The sequence below is a fragment of the Diplotaxodon limnothrissa genome, linkage group LG10 (assembly GCF_057381915.1).
Source record: "Diplotaxodon limnothrissa isolate DT_005_m linkage group LG10, D_limnothrissa_male_GT1.1, whole genome shotgun sequence".
Taxonomy (NCBI): domain Eukaryota; kingdom Metazoa; phylum Chordata; class Actinopteri; order Cichliformes; family Cichlidae; genus Diplotaxodon; species Diplotaxodon limnothrissa.
The window spans coordinates 35,482,337-35,490,430 of record NC_140605.1 but is presented as its reverse complement, the minus strand read 5'-3'; positions in this window follow the sequence as shown (position 1 = coordinate 35,490,430).

Below are 8,094 nucleotides of genomic sequence, written 5' to 3'. Positions count from 1 at the left end.
AAAGGAAGGAGGTATAGAACAAAATGAGGAGAAAGTGTTGAAGGAATTCAACTATTAAAAAAACTAGGAAAGGTATCGCCGAAGGAAACAAGGAAGCAATGAAAGAAGGTGGAAAAGAAGGGGGAAAAGGACACATGTCTGAAAGGACCCAAGGGAGCATAGGAGGAAATAACAACAGAATCAGGAAAGTGTGCAAGGGAAGGGAATATGGAAGCAATATGAAGGAAATGAGCACACAGGAATGTATTTAAGGGCATAAGGAAGTATGAATAATCCCAAAAAGATATTTAATGAAGTAAAGAAAACATAGAGGGAAGGAAAGAAGGACACATGAATGAAACTAGAACAAGGTCTAAAAGAAAACAAGGACAAACACAAGGAAAGGACAGGAAGGAAACATAGAAGGAAGCAACTAATTTGACCTGGAAGGAAGGGATAGAAGGACACAAGGCAATGAAGCAAGAAGACTCCAGGGAAGGAAGGAAGAAGGACAGGAAACACAGAAGTGGACAAGGAAGTATGAAAAGGAAGAAGTATATAGGGAGTGAAAGAAGGAAACATAAAAGGAAATAAGGACAAAAAGTTTTTAAGGACAGAAGGAGGTGTGAAAGGAAATAAAGGCACATGAATGAAAACAGAATCAGAGCAAGGAAACAAGGAAAGAAGGACGAAGAGAAGGAAAGTAGAAAAACAAAACAAGGATGTATAAAAGTAAAGAAGGGGATGTGGAAGGAAACAAGGAGACACAAAAGAAAACAGCAACAGAAAAGAAGGAGGAGAGAGACCGAGGTCTGAGGAGAAGGAAGGATGAAACACCGAGGGGTAAAATGAGAGGAGGTCTGAAGAGGAGGTCTGAGGTGGGGAGGTCGGAGACGAGAAGGAGGTGTGAGGGGAGGAGGTGAATGATTGAAGAGCTTGTGTCCGAGTTTCCACTCGCTGTGAATTCTGGTCACAGACTCAGGCTGAGGTTCACTGAGGCGAGGACGAGAGGACGCAGAGCTGCTGCTGGTTTCCCCTCTGACCTTCACTCCTCCTCCTCCGACCTGCAGCGTTCATTAACCCCACAGACACAAATGATTCTCTCCTGTAAATATTTCACATTTTAGTGTCAAACACAGGCAGCTGTATGGAGGACCAACAGTGACCAATGAAACATGAGTTCTTATGTGAATGTTAATTAATGTTTAAGGAGCTTGCAAAGAAAAGCGTCTGGACTTCTTTAAGTTGCTTGAAGACGTTTCACCTCTCATTCGAGAAGCTTCTTCAGTTCTAAGGTCAAATGGTGGAGAGTCCCAGATATAAACCTAGTGGGAGTTTCCCCCCACAGAGGGACAAAGGACCCCCTGATGATCCTCTACCTAATCACATGAGCCAAGGTGTGAAACTGGGTGTGGGTCACAATCAGACAGGGTTTCGGGTGAGCTCATTGTGAAACCTGGCCCCACCCTATCATGTGATGTCCTGAGGTCAGATGGCCCAGGATGTGAGTGGGCGTTAAGGCGTCTGGGGAGGATCTCAAAACTGGATTATAGATGTCAGACAGTTGGTGTCGTAAACCAGCGCCTCTGTTACGACACCAACTTGGTACCCACACCCAGTTTCACACCTTGGTTTCCATAATTCCATGATGTATTTAATAATAACAATAAACCAATAAAAAGAATAATAATATAACATTTTACATTTTGGATTTTTTTTTATTTAAACAGATATTCAAGAATTTATAAATTAATAATGTTTTTAATACATAATTATTTTAATAATACCGATTAATAGTTGAAGTTTTTATATTATTGTGGTCTAATAATTAAAAAAAATGCCTTTGCCAAGATTTGACTTTTTCAAGCATTTATTACATACATTTAATATTTTATCATGACATACATTTATAAACATTACATATAAATAAATAAAACATTTCTTAAATAATTAATTTATAAAGTATATTACATAAATAATTTGAGTAAATAATAAACTTTTTACTTACATAATAAACTTTCTAACTCATTATTAATATTTAAATATTTCGTACATATTTTGTTGTTTTGTATGTAATTAATAATATATAAATATTATTTATAATATAATGTAATATAATGTGTTTTGGGTCACATTTGTCGTAACCAAGGTTACGCTCTTCTCTGGTCCCAGCATGTGATTTAAGGTCTGTTCAGGGTTTTGGATCCAGATCTGTGTCATTAGCTTTAACCCTTTAAGACCTACCATAGAACCAAGTCCGCTAGAGCTTATATTATATTTTTACATGCCGTGGAGCCATTTTTGGGAGCATTTCAAGTTGCTATACATCAATACAACCATTATAGCCCAGATTTTAATAATATGTCTGCATTAAGTGCATAGTAATTACATAAATTGCAAAAAAGTGCAATAACATATATTTTAACATATATTTCTAGTTAGAGAAATTTAAGAGGTTTATCCCTCAAAACTATAAATACAAAAAAGTTGCACAAAATAGTTTCCCACCACAGGAAATTAATTTTGAGTGTCTTCATAGTTTTATTTTTGAAATACACCAATTTTTATACACTGCAGGAAAAACGAAAATAAATATTATACTGCAAATTTGCAAAAAAGCAGCATATGCATCAAAATTAACTATTTCCAGCAGTGCAATATGAGTCCTCAGCATCCCAGAAAAGACACAGAAAGTCATAAAGTCAAACATGACTTTTAAAAACACCAGTATAGGCTCATGAGGCCCTGATGGTAAAAAAAAACCTACATTTCTGCGAAAAATGACGTCACTTCCGGTTTCGGGCAGGTCATGGCGGACATGCAAAACTTCGCGCTGACGTCTATTCCAACGTAGGAAGTGTTACAAACAGCTGACCGGATCGGCAAAGCGTGTTTCTGGAATATTATGTTTTTGTTCCTGCAAGAGCTTTTTATGCAGTTTTTGCAAAGCTTTATGTGGAAGGAAACTGTGACCGAGGACAAGCTGATGGCATCAGATGTAAGTACAACTCCTCCGGTTTCATATGCAAAAAAAATTATTGCGCTAGCTCACGTGGTTGCAGAGCTACCGGGATTTAAAAATAGTTACGCAAAACAGAGCGTGCCCGCTCCGACCGGCTCTAAAGGGTTAATGCTCCATGTGAAACTTTTACATTTCCAGTCACTGTTTCTTTAAATCTAAAATAAGTAATGAGGTGCTGTGAATATATTTGTGTATAAACTGTGAAATAGAAAATAAATAAGCAGCTTTTAAAATACTTTATTGTTATTTTTGGACTCTGGCAGAGGAGCTTTGAATGTTGTAGCCCATCAGTTTAGCCGCTCTGAAACAAGCTGCTCTGATTGGCCGATTCCAGGAAGCGTGCAGAGGGGCAGACGAGGCATGCATGCACTCACTTCAGGACCTCTGATGATGAAATGACCCATTTTTTGAACTGGATCCTATAAAGCCTGATTCCTTCAGAGTGACCACTTTTTGTTTCAGGTGATGATCGCACGCAGAGGTCAAAGACATGGAACGCGTCAGCTGAGAGTTTAACTACAAAACCACCAACAAGAAGAAGAAGAAAGAAGCAGCTGGGACATCGAATATCAGATTTTCTCATTAAAGAAGGAAAATGTTGCATCTTCATGCACTGTGTGGATGAAGGTGCATAGCTGATAACAGACATGTATTATGTGTTTGCTGTGCTGGGTGTGAGCACGCTGTCCTCTTTGGTGCCGCAGAACAAATGAAGCTGACGAGAAGACAGAAAACGCCTGCAGAGCTAAACTGTCCTTTGGATTCGTCCGAACGCAGAAAGTTGCTGATTAACTCGCCGTCGGTCGACTGGAAACACAGACGACACAGAAAAGCGTCTCACGCTCACAAAGAACGAACTCGCAGAGCCCCGACAACTTTCCCACCAACGTCCATTCAAAAAAGGTCCCATTTTAACTTCGTTAACGTTCAGCTTCCCTCGCCTGATCTAAACAACATTCACAATCCCTCCACGTGAATGTAACAATTTGACTTCACAGCTGATGATGTCAGTGTGATGTCATTCCTTGCAGCTCGAGCTGGAGATGAACTCAAAAACCCGGAGAAAGTGTGCCGGACAGAGCTGCTGAGACCATTCAGCCATTCATCAAAGGGCGAGCACTCTTACCATCCGAAGCCTCCGAACGACACGCTCCTCTTCCTCCTCAGCATGGTGCCTCGCTCGCCCTCCTCCTCTTTGTCTCTCTTTTCTTCTTATTGTGTCTGGGTTTTCCTCCCTCTCTCTCTCTCCCTCTTTGTACCTCTGCCTCCCTCTCCCTCCGCTGTGGCTCTAACTCCTCATCTCTCCTCCTATAAATACTCTCCTCTCTGTCAGACACTCCCGCCGCCTCCCTCTCCTTTTTCCTCCTCCTGTCGGTAACGCTGCTCTCTCGTCTTCCTCTCCCACTTCACTTCACAGCACAGAGCCAGCAGAGAGAGAGAGCGAGGGTAGAGAGACATAGAGGGATAGCAGGAGGAGGTTTACAGGGAGTACCCGCTCTCTGCCAGCCTGATGGAGAGGAGCTGAAAACTTATCATCCATAATAAATGGACATAAATGGATGGAAGCACGTGTCGGTTTACGGGACCTGCTATTATGCAACACGGCTGCAGCTGACGGCAGTTTTTACTCTCATCTGTGAATCCATCAGTTTTAGGAAAACATCACAAAGGAAAAAGAACGAGGAAGGATTTTTATTCAGGAGGGCTTCAGGCGTACCAACATTAACAAACACACACACAGCAGCGCGGAAACCTCGCACACGTTCCTAAATGACCACCTTTGAAACTTTCTCTTCCCATTGTTGATTCACTCAGTGTAGGAAAGTCTGCACTCACTGTCTACTGCACACAAATCCACACCTTCACGTCAGTCTGAAGGCGTAACACTTATGTCTTATTGGAGGTTACGACCCTCCCACTAAAGAAAGCCACGCCCCACTGTTATTGATTGGCTGGCATGGGAGGATCATCAGCCAATGCTGCTCAGCTGTGCCGTCCACTCGACCTGATGTCACTGTGATGTTTGTGTACTGCTCAGGTCAAACCCGAAGGAGCCGGTTGGGGTGTTCTGGGCGTGTCCGCCTGGGACGAGGCCTCGGGGCAGTTCCTGTCAGTACCACATGTTTGTCTCAGAGGTTCAGCCGCACAGGTCCACGCGCACGCAGTGAAACGGACACTGGCTCATTAAAGCTACGGTTCCTCTGATGGCCCATCCTACACTGTGGCAGTTCTAGAGCTCATACGTGCAAATGAGCACTGACCCTCCAGGTGTGCGAGCATTTGTCCCATCCAACGCCCTTTGAGGGCTCTCGATAACCTCGACCTGAATGTCTGGCCTGTCAGCTGTCAGTGGGACATGCCTGCCGTGGTGACCAGGCTAACGGGGAAACAAGGCTCGATTCTTCGGGTCTGTGGGTCAGGAGGCAGAGCAGCTCATCTAATAACTGGAAGGTTGGGGGTTTGATCCCTGAACGCCCAACGCTGAACCCCAGTTTGCTCTCCAACGCAGCCATCAGAGTGAATGTTCAAAAGCACTTTGGCATTGACAGCAGGGCGTCTGTTGTATAAAGGGAATCAGTCCACGTGCCGATGTTCATATGAAGTTTGGACTCCGCCGCCGCGGACAGCCAAGTTAAAAATCTGTGAACCTTTAACTGCTCCGATCATCGCACTGGTCTAAGATGAAGGATTAAGCTTTGTGTATCTTCCTGCTCGTTTGGCCGGATTCTCCATTAACAGCTTTACTTTGTCCTCTGAGTTTGTCTGTCCAACCAAGCCTGTCTGTTTAAGGTGTCTTATTTCATTAGGGTTTTTAAAAAAAATAAGAATCTGTTATTTATTTATTTTCACAGTAAATGACTTGTTGTTCCCCCATGGTACTCCCACAGCTCTCATTGGACCAGGAAACCAGTCCCCAGGAGTGTCTTATACTCGTTTCATTACTAAAAACTCTGAACTGGACTCTTCTCAGAGTGTGTCCTGATTTAAAGCAGACTTTGACTCATCACTGAAAGGACAGACAGGTTTTAACCCTTTAAAGCCGGTCAGCGGAAAATGTAGTTTTTTACCTTCAAGGCCCTTATAAGCCTATACTGGTGTCCTTAAAAGTCATGTTTGACTTTATAACTTTCTGTGTCGTTTCAGAATCAGAATCAGAATCAGAATACTTTATTGATCCCTGGGGGAAATTATTTCAGGGATGCTTAGAACTTAAATCACACTGCTGGAAATAGTTTATTTTGATGCACATGCTGTTTGTTTGGTTTTTTTTGCAAATTTGCATTATAATACTTATTTTAGTTTTTCCTGCAGTATATAATTGGTGTATCTCAACAATAAAACTATGAAGACACTCAAAATAAATTTCTCGTGGTTGGAAACTATTTTGTGCAACTTTTTTGTATTTACAGTTTTGAGGGATAAACCGCTGAAAAACCTCTAACTAGCAATATATGGAAAAAACAAAACAAAAACGATTTTCAATTTTTTTGTAGTTTATTGCACTTTTTTTTTTTGCAATTTATGTAGTTACTATGCACTTAATGCATACATATTATTATAATTTGGGCTATAACAGTTATATTGATGTATAGTAACTTGAAATGCTCCCACAAATGGCACTACAGCATGTAAAAATATAAAGATAAGCTCTAGCGGACTTGGTTCTACGGTAGGTGTTACAGGGTTAAACTGCACTTTCTGCAAACGTTACCAGCTGAGCTGCTGAAAATGTTCCAGCAGTGATGCAAAGGCACATTTTACACATTTAACTGTTTCTTTAGCTCATAACCAGCTGAGAGCGTGTCAGGCTGACATCTTTGTCAATCTTCTCCCGATTCACCTGTCGTGTCTCATCTGAACATGCTTTGACGTCAGACTCTGGCCGTCTGACCTCGGTGATCCTGATGCATGCGTGCAGCCCGGCTAAACTGCATGTAAACACACGCAGAGGCTGCGAGTGTAAAGGCGGTTAATGTATTACCGTGCTGACAGTAGAGCGAACGTTTGTGTGGCAACAAGAGAAAAAGCTCAGTCACTGCTACGATGATTCAGAGGTCGCAGATCAAAATGTAAATGAAGACGCAGCAGCGCAGCGTTCAGAGGGGTTCCTCTAATTTTGGAGTCCTCAGGTTTAATTCTCCATGAAAACCCTCCAGCAGCTGAATACATTTACATCACATTACCACCAATGAAAAGCACCGTTTACACTGCAGAGCTGGAACCAGTTTGTGCACACAAAGCTATTTATAAAACCATATTTTTCATTTTGCACGATGAAGGAGGAATATGATGGAGTCATGCATGTAGCTTAGGTAATTCAATTCATTTCATGAATCTACCCAGTATAATATGACCCTTGAGAGACACAATCTCACACACAGCACAACAAATGTATTAAGAAGAAATATACAAGTACAACCAACATTTATGAGCCGCAAAAGTCATCGTGGAAGAGCCGTGCCGGTAACACGCTGAGCGTTTGGAGCCTGCAGGACATTTAACATCAGTCTGAAGTCAGTCGCCGGAGCAGGCCACACTGAGGAAACTCTGCACTCAAGTTTCAACTTACAAGTACAAATTTTGACCCAATTTTTCTTCCTTTCAGCTGATTGGTCAATGTCATGTCAATCACAAATTTAAATATCCAATCAGAGAACAGATGGGTTTGGCTGTCGAAGGGGCGCTCTTTTGAGCTGTAGGTCATGGAAGAATAAATGCCCTTTCACGTCTCTTATCGCTTAACCGTGAGAGGAGATAAAATCAGAGAGATACATGTTTTGAAACGACAAGGATCAGGTGGATCTAGTACACGTAGAGCGGCCGCTACTAAACGATATACAAGCAGAGCTCAGCAGCCAGCGCAACAAATTCTGGATCCTTTGCTCTTAGTTAGCGGCGAGCACAGCGCATGCGTCCGATGTGAAAAGGCCTGCATAGTGTGACTCATAGCAGCTGTCCCGGGTCAACCCTGATTTTGTGTTAAAGTAACACTAAAGTAATAATGGTGTTTCTGAACACTGGTATACCACAACTGCAGAGGCGGAGCCAGACATCTGAAACACCCGGGGCTTAGCCCAAAAGGGTAGTATGCA